This window comes from Camelus ferus, chromosome 16 (genome assembly GCF_009834535.1).
Source record: "Camelus ferus isolate YT-003-E chromosome 16, BCGSAC_Cfer_1.0, whole genome shotgun sequence".
Classification (NCBI taxonomy): Eukaryota; Metazoa; Chordata; class Mammalia; order Artiodactyla; family Camelidae; genus Camelus; species Camelus ferus.
The window spans coordinates 4,253,419-4,279,132 of NC_045711.1; positions in this window are offsets into that span (position 1 = coordinate 4,253,419).

Genomic DNA, 25,714 nt, shown 5'->3' on the forward strand with positions numbered 1-25,714 from the left:
AATAATTTGGTTCAACCACTTTGGCAAAAAAAATTGACAATAAATAGAAAAAGTGAATATGCATTTACCTTGGGGATATGTTCTAGAAAAACTCTTGCATGTGTGCACAAGGATGTTCATAGTAGCAATATTAATAATAGCAAACAGTAACAGTTCAAATGTCCATGGACAGGAGACATATCAATAGATCGTAATATAACCCTGCGACATCACACCACACAGCGGTGAGAATGAATGAGTCAGAGCCCCATGGGTCATTGTGGACCGGACTCAGACACAAGATGTTGAGAGGAAAAAGCAAGTTTCATAAGGATACACATAGTTGGATAGCATGTATATAAAGTTTTAAAAATGGATATTAATACTATATATCGTTTAGGGATACATACGTATGTGGTTAAAAAAAATAAACGGAAATGCCTAGAAATGATAAACTCCAGATTCCCTCATTTAGAAGGCTGAAAGAAGGATGCAGCTAAGGAGTGGGGTGCATACAGAGGACCTCCATTTTATTGTTAATATTTCACTTCTTAAGTTAGGCAGTGAATAGAGAGGTGTTTGTTGTTAGTTTGTTTTTTTTTTTAAACAAGGTTTTGTGTATGTCACAATAAATTTTTGAAAAACCCAAGGGGAGATGCCTGGAAAAAGTCATTCTTTAGGTATACCAAAGATATATATTTTTTTTTCTAGGCAGCCAAGAACTTTTTTTTCTATATTCAGAATATTGGATTTTAATCATTGGATCACGTTTAAAATTACTCTTAGACAAAATAACACAAAACCTCATTCTCACTAGTTAAGTTTCACATTATGTGCCTTCTGGATTAAAATAATGCAATGCAGAATCCAGCTTATGTCATACGAGGTCAGGGGAAGAAAAAAATAATGATACCTGGAAAATAGCACAGGGAAACAGAGCCTGCATGCACACGGTTTATTTGTTCAGGCTTGTAGCAAGGAGTAAGGGAAACATGAAAATACCTTGGTCATAAATTGTCATGTAAAAGACAAAGAGAAACTCTGGAATATTATGAAACTATAAATTACTTCTGCTGAAAGGGTAGAATTTGCAGTATCCCCTTAACCGAAGTTTCACCTCCCCACTTTTGACAGAATAACTCCTGTTCTTTGGAGAAAAACACATGAAATAAATGTAAAACCCTAGAGGGAAATCATCTAATATGTACACCACCTGCCTAATAAAATGAGAATAAATTTGGCTTTTTGGCTAAGTAGATTTGCTTATGTTTTAACTTACTTAGAGGCACACGCCACCTAAATTACATATATTTTTTTTATTTCAAAAACCCAACATTGAAGGGACAAAAAATAACTTCATAATATTTAAATGATTTTGCTTTCAAAGCAGACATCATACAATAGAATTTATATTTATAAAATGAATAAGTCACAGTCAGCTCTTGGGTTAACATGGAACCATATCTATTTACTAGTAATGCTAATGAGATCTCAGTAAAGCGGGAGGGAAAAAAGAAGTTCTGAGATTGAAAATGAAAAATGCTAATGAGATTCTGAAACATGACTGCTGTCTCTCCAGCTCAGTCCTGGGACCTCAAGCCTGCAGTGTAGACACCTACTCTTAACTCCAGAGATTGCCAGCGGTTTAGTTCCTGAGCTAATGGCTGCAGGTACCAAACAATGACTTCCCAAAAGTAAACATCTCTACTCTTTAAAAACTTTCTTTCTCCCAAATCCTAGAAGGTGACAGGCCTCATGAAGAGCTACCTGCAAAATCCTTCCTTTGAAGAAACACCCAAATAAGCCAATCCCCTGTTAAAGGATTTGCTAAAAACAAAGGTCCAGGAAGCCACGTAAAAATGATTTGTGAGGCTGCTTGATGCCTGACATTTTTTTTTAAACCTTTCTATGCCCCATTTCAAAAAATGCATCTGCAGGCAAGTGGGCTGCTATTTAAGGCTAAATGCTGGTCTCAGATGTATATTTGAGGCGTCTATTCAATCTGGAGTTTACTATAGCCAAGATCTAAACCATAAAAATGGAGTTGGTAATGAAAACACGGAGAATTTTAACTAGAGTCAGAGCCAGATCCCTACCCTGACTCCTCTGGCACCTTTCACTTACGAGTAGTTACTGCCAAATGGAGAGTGGGGGTTGCAGAGTGAGTGCCCCTTCACTAGCCAGTATGACCCTCACACTAAAGGGACACTGTAGTGCCTTGGGGCTACTGGTTTATGCATTTGTGTTGGTAAGATACGAAGCTAGAACTTCAAATACCCACTCTGAGGGTGCTGCTTTGGTTCTCATCTATTCATTGTATTGGATGGTAGAAGCAAATATATATTTTCCAACATTCTGTATTCTGTACAGGAGAAAGAGTGGCCAATATCTGAGTGTCAAAATAGGACCTCTTTGGGGTACCAATTAGTAATGATTTTGATTATTGGGAAGAAAAATTACAAGAAAAATAATTCAACAAGCATCTCCTACGAATAATAGTGGCTATGATTTTTGAGGGTTTACAAGTTAGCCACTCTGCTTAGTGCTTTTCAGACACTGACTTGTGTAATAATCTTACCATGCCTCATGATACGACTATGATCCCTGTTTCATGAATGAGGAAACCGAGTCTCTGAGTGAGTAAATAAAATGACCCAGATCTCTGACTAAGTGGCAAATTTGGGATCTGAATCCACATCTAGTCGAACATTAAATCTCTTTTCCTTACGCTATAATCCTCCCTCAGAGTTGTTTTGTATGTGGACTACTAAAGATGCTATGAGATCAAAATACTAGGATATGTTAAAACACACCCTGTTCCACTGAATAATAATGCACTGCAGGGGTAGGTACCAAACCCCCATTCTATAGTGGGAACCCTGACATTTGAAGCAGTTAGTTATTTAGTCTAACATCACACTGTAAGGAAGAGCTGTGGTCTCGTCTTGACCCTCTTGACTTCACTGCTCTAAGAAAGTTATAAAATACTCCTTATGTGACTCCTCTTACCCTACTCCTGTGTTTGATCTGACAGCAGTAGTTTACAAAACCCGTTTTGTTTCCAAACAATGTTAAATAATAGAAGGGGAAAATTACAATTTTTTCCCCCAAAGTCATGCACAAATAAGATGGATAAAAATACAAAAAAAAAAAAAAAAAGAAAAGAAAAAAGAAAGTATGAGCTCTTTTTGGAATTAATTCATTGAAAGAGCCATTACAGTATCTATATCCCTTCCCATCAACCTTCCCATCTGGAATTTATTTTTTAGGTGCTCATTGCTTCTCACAGGTTCAATGTTACCCATTTCACACCATTTAACTATTGAAAGCACTTGAAATTCCGGGCCCTAGAACCAGAGCCAGTGTATTTCCCCGTGATGCAGCTAATGTGTCAGACTTGTAAAATAGCTCTTAGTGGCAGGCCTCCATTTAGAGAAAGACGGAAACTAGCTTTAAATACTTAGAGCTTTAATATCTAGTCCATTATACTGAAGCAGGGTCTTGTAAAGAGTCAATTATGGGATACTTCTGATTTGATCCACATGCAAGGGAAATCCGCTGCTTTGCCTTTAAATCCCTGTTGTAAGTGTCTTGTTTAAATAATTAGTGACACTTTTTCTTTGATCAAATTGATTCATATTGTTATTCTTCTATGCTAATTTAAAACTTAATCCATGTAAAAGTCTAAGGCAGGTTTTAATCTCTCATGAAGAAAGCTTTCCCAAAGAATGCAGTTTTCCAGAAAACATTTTAATTTTTAAAACACTGTTAATTGATTGAAAATAAGTTAATTTTTCTGTAAAGGAATATGAAAGTCAACCACAAGCAAAGATGGTAATGTTATTTTTTGTATATAAAGTGATGTATTTCATACACACACACAAACACACAAAGTACATAATACTTGCTTAATAGGATTTTTAGGCAACTAATACCACTGAGACATCTAAAGGCAATCAAATGTAATCTTAGTTTATGGCTTGGGGGCTAAAACGTTTATGTGTGTTTGTAACGTACTGTCAAAGGGTTAATATCCTGAATATTAAACTTTATTCATAATCAAAGAATTGATTGGCATAAATAAAAACAAATGCCAGACTTTACTTATTCAATTCATATTTTGAAAAATGACAACACCCAGTGTTTGTCAGGGCACTGGAAGGCTGGTACTCTCATGCACTGTTGGTGGGTATTAAACAGAAGTTTACTGAAAGGCTTGTAGAAATACATATCAAAGGCCTAGGAAATGCACACTGCATCTGATCCAGAACACTGCCAGAAATCTAGGAATCTGGTCCAAGGAAATAAAATCACAAAAAGAATTTAGTTATGGAGGTGTTTCAACACCGAGAAAAATTGGGAAAAATCTAAAAGTACAACAGATTAGTTAAATGCATTGTACTTTTACTCACCGTTGTATTCCTAGTATTTACTGAACAAATGAAGGAACATATATCCTTTTCAAAAGGATATTGCACACAAATATTTTTACGTTAGGGAAGATCGTCCCAATACGCAATGCCATTTCTATTTAAAAATGCATATATGTGAATAAAATAGTTTGGCAGTCTATACCTCAAAATATTAATAGTGGATATTTCTGGGTTGTAGGCTCATTTTTATTTTCCTATTTTCCTTCTCTGAATTTTCTAAATTTTCTAGGAGAAACATGTATTGCTTTTATAATAATGGTGCCATTTCAAATATTTATCTAAATTTAAAATTATTTATGTAAGAAACATCCTTTCATGAAATTTTAAAAATACATAAGTAGATAGCATAAATATGGAAAAGTTCTTTCTTCCCATCCCCTAGCCCCAATTCTGCTCCCTTCCCAAGATCTCTTAATAGTTTGGTATCTTTCTTGACCATTTTCCTGTGTACTTGTATCTTCTAAACTTCTGTATTTTTTTATTTTTTATTTTATTTATAGATGGCATTATACTCCATGAATCCATAGAACCATAGTCTCTACCTAGCTCCAGGAATATTTATGTTATTTCTTTTGGGTTTTTTTTTTTTTTTTTGCTATGATAAACAATGATTTAATAAACATTCTCACATGTATTTCAACATACATAGGTGCAAGGATTTATCTAGGATAGAAATGAAGAAACTGCAGAGGTAGGTTGATGAGAACTTAAAATCACCTTTCAAATGTCACAAGCTCTCAGCGATTCAAACGAGTGCCTATTCCTTACAGTCCTCAACGGTAGATATTATCTATCTTTTTAAAAAAATTTTTGACAATCGGATGGGCCAAAAAGTGGCATTTCATTGGTACTTATGTTGGCCTTTTCCTAATTACTAGGGCATTTGAACATCTTTTCAGGTGTTAATTAGACATTTTTATTTCTTCTGTCAATTGCCATTCTTCCTCTTGGTTTATAGTTTCTCCAATTGCTCTGTAGTACTGTATATTTTGAATGCTACATTCAATGAATTTATTACCCATGCTGCAATTATTTTTCTCCCAGCCATTTTTTTCTTACCTTAAAAAAAATTGAGGTACAGTTATATACGGTAACTGTAAGTTTCAAAAGTTTTTATAAAAGCCTACACTCATGTAATTTTTTAAAATTTCATGTGTTTCCAGCTGTACAGTTTTCATTTACTGTCCATCTATTTTATGGCTTCTAGGTTTTTCTTTATGCTTCGGAAGGACTTCTACAGACCAAATTTAGAATATTCATTTATATTTTTTCTGATATTTATTTTTTATTTCAGCTTTCTAATCTGTGTAGAATTTAGTTCTGTATTTGATGTGAGATTGTGATATGATTTTGTTTTACTTTTTTAAGTTGACAGCTAATTACCTCAGTGTTATTTTTTCACTCACTTGAAATATCATTTTTATCATAAACTAAGTCTCTGTATACGAATGTGTGCTTTTAAGCTCTGCATTTGTTCCATTAGCTTAGTTGCCTATTCTCGCACCAGTGTCAGAATGTTTTAATTCTTACAGGTTTACAGTGTATTTTCATATCTGAAAAGGCAATTCCCTTCTCATGCTTCTGCATCCAACAGTTCTTTTATGGTCTCATTCAGTCTTTTCTCAATAGATGAGAATCAGCTTGTCAAGTTCCATGAAAAATACTTACTGGGATTTTGATTGGGATTGCATCAAACTTACAGGCAGTTTGAGGAGAACTGACATCTTTACAATGTTGGGTCTGCCAACCAAGAACCTGGCATTTGTTTCCATTGATTCTTCTTTTATGAGTTACATTGAAATTCAGCATTCCACCCTACATAGGTCATATATATTTCTTGCTAGGTTTATTCCTAGGAATTTATCTATTACATGCAATTGCTGGGATATAAGAAATCTATTGATTTTTCTAAATTGATCTTTAGTTAGCTACTTTGCTAAATTCTCTTATTAGCTTTTAGAGCTGTTGATTTTTCCAAGCAGACTGTCATGTGGTCTGCAAACAAGGACACTTTTGTCTGTTTCTAATATTTTTTATTTTCATTTCTTTCCCTTTTCATATTGCATTGGCTTTTAGTTATGACATTAAATAGTCATTGTAGTGGGCATCCTATCTTGTTCCTGATTTTGAAGGGAATGCTTACATGTTCACTGGAGATTTCTCAGAAACTTTATCAGGTTAAAGAAGTTTATTTCTATTCCTAATTTACTAAAAATTGTTCTTTTTTTGTTTGTTTATTGAGGAATGGTGCTGAGTTATATTAAATGTTCTTTTTGGAGGTGGAGACTTTCACAACTACCTTTTTCCCCTCTGTAAATCTGATAATTTATAGAGTATTAAAATATTTTTGCACCAGAGATAAATCTTAACTGGACATAATGCACTTATCTTTTAATATATTACTGGATTTGATTTTTGAATATATTATTTAAAGTTCTGACTCTTTTGTAGATGACCATATATATCGATGTGTATACTGTCCTTGTTTAGATCTGGTTTCATCCTGGCAGGCTGAGTTAGAAAGCCAAAACTTCTCTGTGTTCTAGAGCATTTTATCTATCAAAAGAAGTTATTCCTTAAGGCTTTGTAGAATTTATCTGTGAAAAAGCTAGGCTTGATGCTTTCTGAGAGGAAGACTTCTTCCCACTTTAAAAATTTCTTTTATTTTGGATACATTAAGTTATTTATCTCATGGAGAAGATTTTGTTAAGCTTTACTTTTCTAGAAAGTCTCTCATTTCTTTTAGATTTTCAAATTTTGGGTGTCGAAGTACAACTTTAAATCTTTCCCCACAAGTTTATTTGTGCTTTCTTTTATTCTGGATCAGATTTGCCAAAGCTTTGTACTATTTATTGGTCTTTAAAAAAAATCCAATTTTTGGTTTTACTGATTTCTAGTTTGATCTTCCTATTAATTTCTGCTATCCTCTTGATTAATTGTATTGCCCATTTATGGCTTCTTTTATTATTTTCCCCCTAATTCTCTGAGTTGAATGTTAATTCATTTTTTTAATTAAAAAAATTTTTATTGAAGTATAGTCAATTTATAATGTGTCAATTTCTGGTGTACAGCATAATGTTTCAGTCATACATATAGATACATACATTTGTTTTAATATTCTTTTTCATTATAGGTTACTACAAAATATTGAATATAGTTCCCTGTGCTATATAGTATAAACTTGTTGTTTCTTAATTCATTTTTAATCTTTATTATTCTCTAATAAATGCAGTTAAGGCTCTAAAATTTCCTCCAAATACCACTTTGTCTGAATCCACTAGATTTTGATATATTGTGCTTTCATTGGTTTCCATTTCTAAATAGTCTGTGATTTGATACAACAGCATTAAGAACATTTTATTTTACTCCTTGCAGAGAGATATGGGGAGGTATTATTTAATTATTAATTCCTAATCCCTATTTTTTTTGCATTCTGGTCAGAGATGTGTGGAACACAGATTTTCAGTACTCTTGTATTTGTTGAAATTTCCCTTGCAGCTTAATACATGGCTAAATTCTAAGAATCTTTCATGGATATTTGAAAATAGGTGTATTCTGTCTTTGTTGGGTGTAATATTCTATGTGTATTATTAAAACAGAGTTGCGTGTGTATTTAAATCCTTCATATCTTTACTCTTTTGTGTATGTACCTGATTATCTGACTTCTGAGAAAGAAGTGTTAAAAATCTCCCACTCTGCGGATTTGTCGATTTCTTCTTGTATTTCTATCAAATTTCACTCAATACTGTATATTTCAAAGCTATGTTCTTAATTAACAAAAGATTAGAAATTTTATTCTTGTTGGAGAATTATACTTTTTATCAGTATGAAGCCCCTCTTTGTCCCTTTTGTTGCTTTTCACTTTTTAGACTGAAAACAATATTTTGTGTGAAATTAATACTCTTAAATCTGCATACCTTCTGTTAGCATTTACATGAGATATGTTTTTCCATGTCTTTATTTTAAACTTTTCTTTATCATTTTATATTATGTATATTTCATGTAAACAGCATACATCAAAAGTTTTGAAAAGGCCAGTTGGATCTTCTGTCCTTTTGTTGGGGAATTTAACCTGTTTACATTAATTGTGAGTACTAGTATGTTTAGAGATTTCTTCCTTTTTCTCTTTTCTTCTTTATTTCCTTTTGTTGGATTGATTTAGTTCTCTTTTTCAACTTTAATTGTCTTGAAATCTATTCTATTTTTCTAACAGTTATTGTAATTTCTAATATTGGCTTAAAATTTTTAATTTTTGTATCATTTCTCCTGTCCGTTTGTCTACATCTCAACTCACCCCTTGCCCCCAACAGCACAAGAGTCTTAGCAAGCATTCATTAACTTCCCTCTGCTCTCATCTGTCCCCTCTTACTGCCCATGCGGACACTATCTGGCATTTTATCCCCAGGTTGTTATTTTTTTTTATTCATGAACATCATTAGACTTACTTTAGGTTTTGTTTCTTTGCTGATCATTTGCTTCTTACATCTCTTGTATTCCTATGAATTCCTTTTTAGGGGGAGGGGTTGAGTTACATTGTTTAGAAATTCTTGAAAGAGAACATTTGTGGCTGATTAACTTCCAAGGCTTACCACGTCTGAAAAATGCCTTAATTTTACACCCCCAGCCCTACCTCCATCTAGATGTTACCTTGGCTAGGAATAAGATTTTAGCTTTAAAATAATTTGTCATTTTTATATTGAGATATTGTTTCATTGTCTTTTGGCATCCAGCCTTAGTAGTGAAACATATAATGCCAAACTGTTACCTGTTCAATTGTAGATTATCCTCTCTTTATCCTTGGTGTTCTGAGATTCCTCTTTGTCCTTCGTGTTCTGATGTAGGCCCTTTCTATCTAAAGGCCACAATTTTCCTTTAGATCTAGGAAACTTTCTTCTGTTATCTCTTTGATTATTTCCTTCCTTTTATCCACTGTGTTCTCTTTTAGAGATCCTTCAAAATATCTAATCTGAGGAGCTTTTCCTTCTTTTTAACATATATTTTCTTACATTTTACATGACTTTTTTTTTTAGAGAGGAAGTGGGCACACAGTCAGATCACAATTTTAATCTAGTCCTTCTATGCATTATAAAGAGATTTAAAGATGAACTTCAAATTACACCTTTGAATGTGATTGAATTTGGGCTCTGGCTATTTTCTCAAAGAATCTTATTTTTCTGTCTTTGGATGGATTCCCTTCAGAGAATCCTATGAGATTTTTCGCTCATTGAACCATGTTTATTTAGTGGGTAATGTTTGCTTGACATTGTTCTACATCCTGAGGATCCAAAGGTGAAAAAAGCCCCAAGTTTACAGTCTGGCTGAGTTTCTCAACCTTGGTATTATTGGCATTTCTATTGGATGTCTCTCTGTTGTGGGAGGTTGTCTAGAGCACCACCGAATGTTAGCAGTGTCTCTGTCTTCTACCCAACTAGAGATGTCAGTAGCATTGCCTCTCCCTTGTGTGAAAATAAAAGATGTCTTCAAACATTGCCAAGTTCTCCACCTGCTCCCAGAACCACCGGTCTAGCAGGAGAAGTAACTAATATAATATGGAGAGTACGTTAGTGGAAGAATATACACAGCAGAGTATTGGCACAAAGAGGGTAGCAGCTAACCCTGCCTGGGGTCCAAGAAAGGCTTTTCAAGGCAGAAGATACTTGGCCTGGGAATAAAGGAAGGGCTGGGTGTTTGTCAGGCAAATAAAGGAGTGAGAGAAGAAAGAATAGCAGTAGTATTAAAACTAAAGACAGAAAGGTTGAAACAGTTTGATGCATTTGAAGAACTCTGAGTGGTAGTTCAGTGTATGGTTGGAACATAGATTTGAGGACTGTGGTGAAGGAAGCAATAAAGCTGGGGGGTAGTTAGAGACAAGGTTATAAAAGAATTTGTAGGCTGTGCTAAGAAAATTTGGGCTTTATTGAGTAGTGATGGCAAACCACTGAAAGTATTAGGCAGGGAAATGGTATTTTAGAAAGGTGATTTTGTAAATATGCAGGGAATGGTTTAGAAGGACGTGAAATTGGAAAGGGAGAGATTAGTTTGAAGACAGTTCCAGTAGCTAAGTTAAAGGCTTAAACTAGGGCTGTGAGGGTGACAGAGATGGCAAATGGCACAAGCAATATGTAGGAGATAGAACAGATAAGAATTAATAAATGATTGTTTAGCTATGGAGAGTAAGGAATTGGGAGGAATTAAGGACAATGTCAGATTTTGGTGAAAAGAGTGGGTAAGTGGGGATGTTCTCAATGAACTGTGTTTACAGGCAGAAAATTCAAGCAAAAACCTCTGGGACAAAACCAAAACCACAATCAAACAAACAAGCAAACAAACAAAAAGTCCTACCCCCTCCTTCCTCAAGTGTTTCGTAGATCCTTAGTTCTAAATGCAAAAGACAGTAAGTAAATTGGCAGTTTTTAGAAAAGTAGAACCATCCCCCACCCAAATCATTGTTGTCCTTCCTCTAAAGAAGCTCTAAGTTTTCTCTAAGCCTTTTGGCCTTTTTGTTCCAATATTGAGTCAACTCATTTTGACACACTATTTCAGCCGTTACAACAGATTGTGAAAATTTAAGCCAAGATCAGACAATGAGGACTAAAAATTTTCATCGATTAATGATATAAAATGGACAGTGGTGTCCATGAAATGACTTAAATTCCACAAGCAACCATAAATGCCAAATAACTCAAAGGTGGGAGAATTTTTCAGCATCTTAGTTGAAGTACTGTGGCACTGAGGACCTCTACCGTTGAGAAGGTGAATGGCTTCAATGTTAGGATTAAACATTCAGAAAAACATCAGCCAAGCATGTGCAGGCTACAGCCTGCCAAAGTTTGGAAATATTCTTCAGAGGCACATGGGGAGCTGTGTCACCAGAGTTGAAACAGGCTTATACGGTAGGATCTAGGTCTCCTCCCACCTCCTGGAACCCCTTCTTCATCCCAGGTACCATGTCCCACTGCTGTCTTCTGGCCGATGAGTCTGTACTAGGTTTGGTTACTACTGTTTGTGTGTTTGCTAGTTTGTTTTTTGAGGCTTAGAGTTTTTATGAGGCTTTTTTGAGGCATAATTACAAGCAAACTTAATGTTTACACAATTTAAATCCATTGATACTAAGGGCTGGAAGGAATCTATTATCTAACGTCTCCCAGTCTATGCTTAGATCCCTTTAGAAAGGAGAGTGGGTGTTTCTTACGTCCATCTCTGCCTCTAGAGAAAAGTGCTCCATTTAAATGGTTAGTGCTTAGAAATGGTCACTAGAAATAGTCCTCTTTTCAGATAATTTTTCCTTTATTCTACCCAGATGCTGAAATGTTGACTGAAAACACCAGATTCTCCTACAATTCACTCCCTTACAAAGTCTGAATCCAAAAAGATGTTTGATTCTGCCTGTGACACTCCTTTTCCCTCATTGTCCTCACAGTTCTCTCAGAAGATTTTAAAATAGTACAGTTGTTTTTTTAAGTGAGGTTTTGTGAAAAGTTTTTCTCAAATGCCACAACCTATAGGGTTGGGAAAGATTTCTGCTGTGTTTATATTTAATACCTGCATGGGTATGGCTCTCTATATAGTGACCTTTCCCTTTAAGAGAGACTTAGTTCCATTATTTCCATGATATGCATTGATAGCATTTAAACTAACCCAAAGGCCTCTCCAGGTACAGTCTGACTAATAACAGACACACTCGAGCTTGATTTTGGGCTCTACTATTTATAAGTTTATTACTAAGTAACTTGTTCAAGTTACTTAACCTCTCTGACTCTCAATTTTCTCCTCTGCTAAAATGGGAGAAAATAATATTTATCTTGCAGGTTTTATGAGGTTTGAATAAGATGGTGTTTATGAAAACATACATGACAGAGGCTGGCACAAAATCAAAGCTCAATGTAAGTTTCCCTTCTCTTCCTTTCCCTCCCATTTATAAAGAACACATTAAATAATCACTCCAGAGTAAGAGTTATCTGTGTTTAAAAATATGCCTAGGTAGAATCCTTTATCAACAACACATTTTCAAGCCTAATGTGAGCCAAACCAAGTTCTTCTCTTCATCAGATTGTGCTTCTATCTGAAAGAAAGTCAGTCCAATGAAGGTTGATGATGACCGGAGGAACTGGGTTTTAGAGGGTTTGGTTTTACACATGAAGAACCAAAGGCATAATCCAAATGTTGTGTAAGGAATTTGATTGAATTAGAAAATACTGTAGCCAACTCCTGCCATCACACGCGAATACGCGGCTTGGTATAGGGAATGACGAGGGAAAGAATCGAATGGAAGTTCAAAACAAGAGAAACTGAAGCCCCTAACCTGAAAGAGGCTCACACCACCTCTAGCACCACCCGGCCACATTCACAACATGCAACGTGTGTATCTGAGCCGTCTATACAAAGAAAGTTTAGCAGCTCCATGCCTCGCCTTTGACGACTCCGAGTTAGGTCATCCTGTCACTAACTTTTTTGTAAAACGGTTATGTCCATCCACATACAGAGAACCACGTGCTACAATACAAATTCAAGGTAGTGCACAGATACATTTTCACACTGCCAAGATTTTTGTTGCTTTCGATGCTTGGCGTGAAATGTAAAAGCTAATGGCTTCTACTCACTTTGAAAAATGAAGAGGGAGCAGCAATCTGGATGAAGGAATAGTGGGTTAGCAATCAGAAGATCAAAAATCGAAACCTTTCTTATGCCACTGCCTTATCAGTGTGACCGAAGACAAATCCTCTAAATACGGTGCTTCAGCTTCCCCGCCAGAATGCTGTAAATAATAATTCTGGCTTATATCTCAAAGGGAGGATATAATAAGCATAAAATACTTTGCAATCTTCCTTAAGATGGTGTTACATAAATCCCAGTCATTACCACCACTAATACGCTAGGATGATAGTACCTGCAGGGAGGTAATCATCACCTTGGGGAGAGAGAGCCATTAATCACTTAAATCTCTCAAGTTGTGTGTCAAGTCAAGGGCAAGCGGGAGAGATGCAAACTGTAGTGCTGGTGTCAGAATGATGTTGTACTGGCCTCAAGCCTTCTCTGTGTGAACATTTGGCTTCTAAGAAGACGATTCTGAATCGCTATGAGAAGATATGGTCTTGACTAGTTTACCTCTCTTGAGGCTTTACATCTTGGCAACAGTGTTGCAATTCCCACTTAAGCTGAAGTCCAAGTGCAGGATAGCGCTGTCAACAGAGTCCGGAGGGAGGATGCTTACAGTAACCAAGAAAACCATTTCCAAACGAGGGTTATAAAATGTCTTCCTAAATCCAAATTGTAACTTTTATCTTAGAGTTCATCTCTAGTGAAGGTGCTGGTGTACAGATCAAATGTCTAAATTGATAGATGTGGCTCGCTGGCATAAGGGACTCACTCACTGTCAGAGCCCAGAATCCAAAGGTGATTAGGTGGCTAAAGAGAGAAGATGAGCACCAGACAACCTTGTTTGTCATTTTGCCGCTTAATCACGTAAATCCCTTAACACGATGTGCATCTGCATGGCAGGAAATTAAACACTGACAAAAATAAAACCAAAGCTCCCAGATCAGTTCAGACACCTGTTTCACAGGACTAAGTGTGATCAGATTGTCTGTTGGTAGTAATTTTTTTTTTTATGTAGACATTCTTAACATTTGAATACTGGCACACATACTTTAGGATTCATTTTTATAAGGGTGGCTGCTTTTTCTACAATGTAGATAAATATTAAATTCCAAACAAAAAACAGACCAGATTCTAACTGAAAATAAATACAGTACCCTCTAACTAATTATTCCTAATTCATAAGCAAATATATTTCCTATTTCAGAAGAAAGCTGATTTGGGGATTTCCTCTTAACTGCACCAAAAAAACACTAAAAGTGGCATGTTTCTCCACACACACTTAACCTATTTGATTCTGAACAAGATTTCCTTTATGATCCTTACATTGTTTAAATGAATTCTTTATAAGGAAGACTCAAATCTTTTAAAGTCCTAGTGTATGAGACTATGATTTAAAATTTTTTATCCAAATGAAAAATACCAATGTAAAGTCCATAATTTTTTTTCTTAAAACACACACACAGCCACAGCCTTATACCATCATGTGATAACTGTTTTTGTCCTATGTTCCATTTTTTAGTTAAAACCACAGGTACAAAAACATGTGCAAATCAGCTAAACCTTTAAAAACATGTTAGTGAAAAAAAGCAAAGCAGAAAATACTCTCTTCTGAGAAAAATTTACCATTTCCAGGCAAGGTTAATTAAAAAAAATTTTTTTAATTTAAAAATAACTTTAAATAGAAAAGCTTTAAACAGGTCACTTGAAGCAAAAGTTGGTTTTCTTTTTAACAGTGCAAATGTGCAGAACGTCCCAGAGACGTTCAAATGCACCCGGCACCTACAGAGCAACCTCCAAGCAGATAAAACTCAGACAAGATCCATGGACGGTTTTCACGGTAACTGGAAGGAGTCGGCGCAGGGCACCACGACTCTTTTCAAAACATACCAAAGCGTGGAATAAAGCATTCCAAGCACAAAATGAGCACTCAACAAGAACTGCAAAAGAGTCTTTTACCTAATTAAAAGCTTAAATTTACAGAACTTCAGAGCATTGCCGTTTCGGCTTAACATTGCCAAAATAATCAGGCAGAATGAAGCAAAACAAATAGGGGAAAACAAGCCTCCCACTCTGGTTTTGATTTGCTGCCCATTTCAGTCGAGCGGTTTGGCCTGTTTGGGCCAGACTGCTTTCAAACCTCTTCCAAATGCCCTATAATGACACCTAATTTTACATTTAACTCTTGGAGGAAAGAGTTGTTTCTCTTGTGATGGTATTTGTTCTATTTGAACATTATCAAACTGTTTGTTCTAATCCATTAGGAAAAAAAACAAAAAAGCCATAATAAGTCTCATCTAGAGGCTTTTCCCAGTCAGGAAGGTGGCTGAAAAGATTTAGGTCTTTAGCCTGTCTTTAAATCTTCTAAATGAAAGATGATTTACAATTAAGCTTCGAAAATGTGAACACCCTCAAGTCTGGAAAGTTTCAGTCTGAATGTAGGTATCCTAAATCAATGCAAAAGACTCTGTCTTGCAGAACCAAATTTTACAAAAATCGGCCTCTATGCTCAGATTTTGTTAATAAATTATAAAGGGTGCACGTACTGTGTTTAAACTCAGCTAGTCTCAGCTGAGACACTATCAGCGTTTGCTTATAAGATGCCATGAAAAGAGTAAGAGGGCTTGTGTTTTTAAAGATAAAATGACATTAAGTGCTGGAAAATTGGCACACGGAGATCATTTTCTTTAAGAAAAATTATTACCGTTCTAATAATTCAGTAAATCGGAATAAGAAGATAAGGTTTGTCAGGCGCTTCAGAAGACTACTCCAGGTTTCGCTGCAAATGAAGGTCAATTTTTACAAACAGAATTGTCAAATTTTTAAAATTTTTAACCAGTTTGAGATTTTTTTAATTTATTTTTTTACATTTTTTTGTTGAGTTATAGTCATTTTATAATGTTGTGTCAATTTCCAGTGTAGAGCACAAATTTTCACTTATACGTGAACATACATATATTCATTGTCGCATTTTTTTTCGCTGTGAGCTACCACAAGATCTTGTATATATTTCCCTGTGCTATACAGGATAATCTTGTTTATGTATTCTACATATGCCTGTCAGTATCTACAAATTTCGAACTCCCAGTCTGTCCCTTCCCACCTCCCCTCCCCCTTGGCAACCACAAGTTTGTATTCTATGTCTATGAGTCTGTTTCTGTTTTGTATTTATGTTCATTTTTTTTTTCAAGTCTGGGAGCTTCGTCGGCACAAACTTCTCATTTTCCCTTGTCTACACGCAGCCAGTGCCCTTGCCCTTGGTCAGAGATCTTATTTCCATTCAATAAGCAATGCACGTAGTCGAAGGACCATGGTTATAATCCTAGATTTGGATCCGGGCTATATAACTTTAAGCAAGTTTTCCTTTTTTTTTTTTTTTTTTTTCACCAGAGCTCATTTGCCTCATCTGGAAAACAATGGAATTACACCAAGTATTGCTAATAATTCGTTCCAGTTTAAAACTCTCTGAGTTCCCGGCAAAGGAGGCGTCCCGGGCAATGGTGCCCACATATCACATCAGGCCTGTCAGTAGACCTTTGGGTAGATCTTATAAAACTACCCAACTAACTATCTGAACCCCTGAAATAAGAACTAAAGGCCAAGAAACTGGGAGATTGGGGGGGGGGGGCGGGATGAGGATTAGATAAAATCTACTAGAGAGAGAAAATTGCATAGAAAAAGTTGTTGTACCTGGTGCAGGTGTGAGTATAAATTGCACTTCGGATAGTGAACGCAGACAAAGGAGAGAAAAGGAGACTACAGATCCAGGAAGAAGACCATGGCACAAGCACCGAGATTTATGAAACCGTATCAGAAATGACACTTTCCAGAATTGAGTAAATAGAATTTCTCAAAAATGAGGGTGATATACTTAGATTTTTTTGTCCTTGAGGCAATATGGGTAGTGGCTAGAACTCCGACCCAGAAGGTGGATTCTACTGCAGCTTAGACCCTGCCATTTACTAAGAACATGTGACAGAGAAGTCACTTCACCTGCCCAGATATCATTCTACTCATCCATAAGAGGAAGGGGAGGAACTCTTTGAGATCCCTTACAGATCTTAAATTTTATAATTAGACATGATTAAACCAAAGCATTCTTCAATGAAGTTAGCCAGGAGTCTAAGAAAGGCCTTAAAAGTTGAGATAATATTAATATCCACTTCATTCATTTTGGAAATTTCAATGAAAATGGTGGCTGTGAAAGAGCTTTGGAAGCTGCAAAATGCTGTACAAACAATGGTGGTAATAGACATTATTATTTATCAGCATTTTAGAAAAGTGAGGAATTAATGTTGGTGAAAATTTCAGCAGTCTGAGGTAGGTAGTCAACACATGCTTCCTGAGTAAATAAATGAATTCAAAGTAACATGTCCAATCTCATAGTGAGAACAATTGATAAACAGATTTGCAGATGTAAAGGGGAAAGCTCGTCTCTACATTGTAGAGAATGTGGGCAAATAGGAAGTCAAGTTCAAAAAAAAAAAAAAAAAAAGGAGACTGTTTGGAAGGATGCCTCCCCCTGCCCAGAATTTCCACTTTGAAGAAAGAGGCTTTGGTTTCAAAAACCACTGTCAACCTTGTGCAAGACTTTATGTTAACTTCTTGAGCACGGAGAATAGATGTTCTACGATAAAAAGGCAGTCCCTGCCTTCAAGAAGCTTATAACTAATGTGGGAGCATGACAAATGCATACTAACTGTACTGTGATGTGACAAGTGCTGCGACAGAAGCGGTCCTGGATCCCACAGAGCCACAGAGTAGGGGAACTAGTTCTGTGTGGGAAGAATGGAGGGTAGGAAACCGAGAAAAGCTTCTGTAAGAGATATTTAATATTCCTCAAAAGATGAACAGGATTTCATTAAGCCAAAAAGATGAGAAAGGCATTCCAGGCAGATGATGGGAAGAATGTCCCAGAGTGGAAATATAAGTGAGAACCAAAATCCAAGAGACTAAAATGGAGTGTGAGTGTGACCAGGCAAAGGTTAAAGTTTTCACCATCTGCACCAGGTAACAGAAGTCATCATCTTCACAGTCACAATCCATTTTTGCAGGGTGGTGTTCTTTGGCAGACTGTTTCATATAATAGCATAATTAACTCCAAAAAGTGTCAGCATGAATACATGTGCTTTGCTGGGTATTTTACAAAGGAAATTAAAAAGATAAGAAACCAATCTTTTCAGAGCTTAAATTTCGACTAATGCTGTTTGGGGAACATCATAAGGCCTTTTTTTTTTTTTTAATTAAGATTTTATGTCTTAATTCAAACTCTCACATGGACTTAAAGGCAACATTACCTGTAATAAATTGCACCAAAAGTTATATAGCTGAATACATATACTCAGGGCTTGGACTCTGAGTCTAACTCAAATCACGTTTAAGAGCTCTCGCTTCTATTTTTAACCAGCATGAGGCGGGCAATGGAGCTAACTTTTCTCACTATGGCTCCAGCCCGTATCTTACTTATATCCATCTTTTCCCAATGCTTTTTTTTTTTTTTTTTAGCTCCCTTCCAGAGAGGTGGCATATATTTTACTCACTTTCCTGTCACATCTGACTGCTTGCTAATTAGTCTGGTTGAAATAGCTTTCCAAACCTATCTTCACCACTAGTTAATCAACGTAAGTAGGCACTTTTGAGTCCTGCCATGTAAGGCGTACTATCCCCGCCACGTTCCCAGATCCTACTGGCGCAGGTCCAGAGTTTGGGACTGGAAATTCAATCAGAACCATGCTTTCCTATGGAATTTGACCTTATATTATTTTTAACACATACAGTCCAACAGCAACAAACAGCCATGAAAAGGAACTTCACATATTAAGCACATAGCAAGCCGTTAGGTAAACATGCAGGATTATACCAAGCCTATAGCTGCTAGGAATAATACTGACCTGCCAGGCTCTCACATACGAGGTTCAGTTGGCATTCTTGCTGTTAGAAGATATAAGCCTATGCATCTGAATGAGGCTGGGCAATAAATACTAGAGCAGGTGGTCTGGTCGACGGATCCTTTGGAGAAGATGGTTCTGGAGGGATGGAAAAGAAACTCTGGGGCTTTCTTTCCGTCCTTTTACATGCTCCATGTTCCATAAAGGTCAAACTACTTTTATAAAAGGAAATTAAATGTTAAAAACCAGTACTAAAATGAAATCACTCTATTTTCTTACCTAACCCCACAAAAGTCAGGGTGTTTGGAGCTCAAATCTCCCTATTTCCACTAAGCAGTGGATCCCAATTTAGGATTTTAAAAAAAAATGTGTCTGGATATTTCATGTGCTATAATTCTCCAGAAGAGGATAGAGTGCTGGTATTTCTTATTTCAGAAGTAATGAATTAGAGAATAATGAACTGGACGCTGATTTCTAAATCGCAATTGAATTTTTCATTGATTTCCTGGTAACAGCATACGTGTAGGTACACGTAGTATACGTGTGAGTCTGTCTTTAAACATATGCCTTTTAAGAAGGCAAGCAGGTAATTTAAAGGTGCCTATCCTGAAAGTCCTCACTTGCATGACAGGTATATTTTCCTTTGTAACTCTTCCTTTTGGTTCCAAATGAAATAAACCCACTTTGATTAAAGCATCTATAACTTCAGATACATACAATGTAAGTGGGAAGATTTATGTGACAAAATTCACCTGTGAGGAGCACACACCTCATGGTAACTGCAAACCAAAAATCTACACTAGACACACACACACACAAAGAAAAAGGAATCCAAACATAACACTAAAGAGAGTCACCAAATGACAAGAGAACAAAAGGAGCACACAGTGACCATGTTTATAATAATTAATATTTGAGAGGCCCCAGAGCAGCGTGGTTAAGCTCGCTTCACTGCAGACTCAGAGCCCTGTGCTTGACTCCAGGCTCTACCACCTACTGCCGTACAAGCTTTCTTGGCTTCGATTGTCTTATCTTTAGTGGAGATTATAACAGTACCTGGGATTAAATTAATTTTAATACTATGCTTAAGTTACTCTGCACTACGTACAGCACATATGAGTGCTTCAAAGACAGTAGCCATTGTTATTTGCGCAATACTATGTGCTTTACAAAGTGTCTTCATTGGCATCTCACTCGGTCCTCCTGGTAACCTTGCTCCCGTGATGTAGCTCAGTGTAGGTGTTAAAAGTCTGAATTCTGGAATCCAACTGCTTAGGCTGGAAATCCAGCTTCCCGGCTTACTAACAATGCAAAATGGCTAAGTTTCTCTTCTAATTCTTCAGTTTTCTTATCTGCCAGATAGGAATGATAACCGTCTTTACCTCACAGCATTGATGTGCACACATGCAAAGTACTTAGAAGAATACTTGCAACGTAGCAGGTGTTTAATAAATATTAGAAATTATTGTCTTCATTTTAAAGATGAAAAAAACTATTTCAATGAGGCAAGTGATTTGCCCAAGGGCAATTATCTAAACAATAGTATCACTACATGTTTACTCCAGAAAACATACGAACGTATGCATTAAGTTCAGTGTTAGGCACCAATGATATAAAAAAAGAAGACATAACCTCTCTGTATATGTATATAAATGATTTCAACATACATGATATGCTGAATAGGGATTTGCAGAGATCACTATGGAATCACAGAGAAAGGGACTTCTAAGTTCCACCTAAGACCTCAGGAGAAAAGTGATGCCTGAATTGGGGGTCTTAAAAGATGAGCAAGAATTAGACAAGCAAAGGTTCATGGGAATGGCAATCCAGGTAAAGGGAATATAATGAGGAAAAAAGACACCAAAGGTATGAAATAGCACGTGTGTATATGTAACAATTTAAAAATGCAGTATTATTAGAACATAAATTTTAGATGGAGAAAAGGAGAAGACAAGATTGGGTGATGAGGGGCCAGAGGTCTCACATGCATAATAAAGGACTTGGGCTTTATTAGTTGGCAATGAGGAACTACCGAAGTTTTAAGCGTCAAGTTGTAGGCAGGTCGTCCTGGATGCAGCACGGATGACAGATTTAGGAGAAGGTAAGATTGGAGAGAGGCAGGAAGTCTAGTTAGGAGGTGACACATGATGCAGGTTTGCTGCACAGTATTAGCAGTGGAGATGGAGGGTTTGTCCTTAGGCTGTATCTATATCTTGACAAAACTTGGGCCAAAGTGAAACTGGTGAAAACATTTTGCAGTGGTGATACCCTCAAAACATGTTAATATATTGTATAGTTTTTCAACAAAATTTATTTTTTTAAAAAACAATTTTTCTAATTGTTGACAGTTTAGCTGGCGGTTATTTTGGTGTCATATATATTTTTAATCCTGTACAGGCTATATTAATATATGTTAATGTCGTTCCCTAAATTAGACTGTAAGCTCCTTGAAGGCAGTAACCTTTTCTTATACTTACTGAATACAGTACCTAGAGCAGTACTAAATATGTAGCAGGAATACTGTAAATACTTGATTAGTGAACCTTAATGATTATACTAATATGGGGTGATCTTACAAAGACAAGCATAACTCTGACTATATTAAAGCTTCATCTCAGTTAATGGCATGACTAAGAAAAGAAGTTAGTAAGTTTATCTAAATAGGAGAAATTCTAAAAGCAGAATGGCTATTAATTCCTTTCCAAATTACTTTTATGAAAGTTCTTTTTTTTTTAACAAAAGCTAATAATGATATCAAGAAATTTTCAGAAAGGAAAGCTATACCTTTAAGAAAGGTTGACCTGCAACATATCTGGGAAAGAAAACCTTTTCAGAGGTACGATCAAAGGATTACAAAGGATTACGGTAGTCAGTTTAAACAGCAACATGCACACCTGCTGAAGTATTAGTTCTCCACTAATGTTTGCATAATACTAGACCCTGTAGCATTTTTCTTACAGCTCTTCTATGGGATGAGAAGTTGACAAAAGGTTATTTCTTTGTACCTTTTGAAAATTCTACTTTTGTCTAGAGGCTGAAACTTCTTTTGCGCCTCTCTTTTGTGCTATTGTACACACTGGTGGATTTTAACTGAAGTGACTCACCATTGAGGCAACTTGCGAAAAGTCTGGCGTAACTGGTAATTAAATGAAGGCATTTTGGAAAACATTACAACTTTTGTGTTAATGGGTGTAACCCAAAGGATGTTCCCAGTGAATATCCTCTTTTATGTATTATGACTCCACCACATTAAAACCAGATGATAGGTAAACACAAAATACACTTTAAAGTGCAAGGTATTGTCAAGCAGAAATCATTGATCTTGTACCTAACATGTTAAAAATGATCAAACAATATTACCTATGGGTAAGAGAGAGCTGCATTCTGTGTAAACTGTAAATTGTTTGAGCTCATTCAAAAGTATTTTCAATTTGCCTTGAACTTCTTTTCACTGGAAACAATTATTACTAGGAACTATTATCTGAATGAAAACCAACCATGATAATGAAGCAAAAAACAAGCCGAAAAGTTCCTTAACAAACACCAACTTTTCTGTAGCGCTGGAAGAAGCTTCAGACACCCTAGATTAACACTGAAATTGACTTCTCTACCTGGTTTTGAAACATGTCGCTATCCAAGACAAGAAGCTGCGTGCTAATTAACACAGGCTTCATTTCAATTGAAAGTTCGAAGAACTACACTTTAGAAGATATTACATAGTTATGGTGACTAATTCTACCTGAGAACTATTAGGTGTCTTTGTTTCCTTTTAAGAGTTTCACGTGCATATTTGTTACTCAAAAGCCAATTTTTGCTTTAGATGTCTTGAGTCCTTGGTGGGACGCATTCCCCGCCTACCTCCGCTTACTTTTTTTTTTTTTTAACTTGCAGATTCAAAACTCACCGTGAAAAGAAGCCAGAAAGAAATATCACAAATGTGCAAGTCATTAATTACTATAAGCAATGAAAATAGAATGTTTCTACAGGTTGAGATTTAGCTCATTTATCTCCTTTGTGTTTACTCAACCAACCACACCTAGGTTGATACAATGATTCACAGAGAAAAATAAGAACCCATATTTAAGCATAAAGATCAACAACAAAAAAAATACCACCCAGGAAAATGCTGTTACTAAGTAAGATTATGTTAGCCAGAAAGATGCATAAATGAATTGCCAACCTAATGGTTCAGGTGCTGGAGGGCACTAATTGGAACCAAACCTCTGGCCCATCTTTGAGTTCTTGTAGCTGACAATATGAGCACAAAAAAGGGATAGAGTGGGAGAGGAGAGGGGAGGATCAGGGACTTAACAACACACTCCAGATCAGAATAAATGTCTTTCTTGAGTCAAAGGAGAGGTTGCTTTTGTCACGTACACAAGTCATGAAAAAATAGCCAGACTCAGGTGGGGCGTAGGGGTACCTGAAGGGTCTATAAAACCATCAAATACCGAAGTTCATCCCTTGATAAAATTAGTTTCTCAAAGCAAATATGGCTGAAGCTTAAGTGCTGGTCTGAGAATACACCATTCCAAATTCTGCTCTAAAGATACAAACATACAGAACCATGTGTAAATATTAAATATGGTTATGATCTAGCCCATACTTTTGACTTTATATGGTTATCTACATAGTTTTGTTACCAAATTATTTGAATATTTTGAATGTACTTGCATTTATCAATAGTGTTAATTTTGATAAATACTTGGATTACATATATGGCCAAAGTTCAGCAGAAATTAAAATATAATTAAACAAAGGTTCTTGGCCATTTACTAAACTTTTTAACCACGATTTTCTTTGAACGCTTTATGTTTTATAGCTTAAATTGTTTAATCGTACTTGTAACAGAAAATATGTGTAACATAGATTATATTTTTGGACTATAGAATTACCTTTTATGTCATATATTAATTTGGTTCATTAGAATTTTCAACTGATGAAATAGTTAAACAGGGCTGCCCTGGACACAGTGGAACACCAAGGGAGGGAGACCAAGTTAGGGGACATTTGTGAGTCTTTTAGTGTCTTAAAATTACATAACAAATTTTATAATGTATTTTAAATGTTGAGTGATTTAAAAACATGCCGCTGGATAGGCTTGATACCTTTTACATAAAGTTTAAAAATCGCATCAAAGAATACTACCTATTGTTTATGGATTCAGCATGTAAAAGAATATAAAAAAAATTAGTGTCAATTTCAGGACAGTGGTTGTCTCTGGGGCAGGATGGAGGGAAATGGGGTCAAGGAAGGATACAAAAGGGACTGCCCCTGTAGGTTAACATTTTATTTCATGAGAAGCAAAACTAAAGCCAAAACTGCAACATGTTAACATTTGTTGAATCCACTCATTAGTTGTGAGATATTTGGGTCATTTTCACCTTTTAGCGATTGTGAATAGTGCTGCTTTGAAGATTTGTATACAAGGTTTTGTACGAACGCCTGTTTTCAATTCTTGGGTCTATACCTAGGAGCAAAATTGCTGGGTCCTATGGTAATTCTATAACTTTCTGAGGAACCACCAAACTGCTTTCCACAGCAGCTGCACCATTTTATATTCACACTGGCAAAGCCTAAGGGTTCCAATTTCTGTACATCCTTGCCAACACTTACTATTTTCTTTTTTCATTTCCCTTTAAAAAAAATTATAGCCATCCTAGTGAATGTAAGGTGGTATTTCATTGTGGTTTTGCTTTGCATTGCCCTAATGACAAGTGATGTTGCCAATCTTTTCATGTACTGATTGACCATTGTCTATTCAAGTCCTTCGCCCCTTTTTTTAATTGAACACACAGTTCAACATGTTGTCGAGCTGTAAGAATTCTTTATATATTCTACATACTAGATGCTTATCAGATATATGATTTGCAAATACTATCTCCTGTTCTTTAGGTTGTCTTTTCGTTTTCTTGATAGTATCCTTTGATGTACAAAGTTTTAAAAGTTTTAAACTTCGATGAAGCCCAATTTAACTATTCTTTCTTTTGTTGCCTGCACTTTTTTGGTGTCATATCTAAGAACCCGTTGCCAAATTCAAGGTCATAAAGACCAACACCTAAGTTTTCTCCTAAAATTATACTACTTTAATGGCTTACATTTAGATCTTTGATCTATTTTGAGTTAATTTCTGCACGTGGCGTCAGATAGAAAGCCAACTTCATTCTTCTCCATGTGGTTATACAGTTGTCCCAACATCATGTGTTGAAGAGATTATCCTTTTCTCACTGAATATCTTGGCACTCTGGTCAAAACTAAGGTGACCGTGGACACAGGGGTTTATTTCTGGACTCTCAGTTCTATTCCATTGATCTCTATGTCTATCCTTACGCCCCCATGCTTTCTTAAACACACTATACAGAACATACTGTAAATGCTTTCATAAGGATACAGGATCATTACTTAGTATCAATTACCTTGTAATGTGTAGTAACGGTGCCACTTTATGGCATACCGAAATAAACTGGATGTTTGGTTCCACAGCAAGTGGTCCCAGACTGGTAGTTTCAGCTATTTATGTTTTGTGTGGTTTTCTGTCTTCCCCTTGCTGAGAGCTGTCATTCTTTGCTACAACCAGGATGCCTATGGTAACATGTAATCTCATTTTTCCCTTCCTAATTCATTATCTTAATGCCTCTGTGAATTCAGATAACTGAGATTAATTCATTCAATACACATTCTGAGTGTCTACATTTTAGTTTTTGAGGCACTGCTAATGACGTTCACACTCTAAGGTAAGCAAGAACACACTCACAATTAACGGGCATATATGTACACAGCTAATTGTAAAACGAATGCTAAGTGCACGAATAAAGGTGA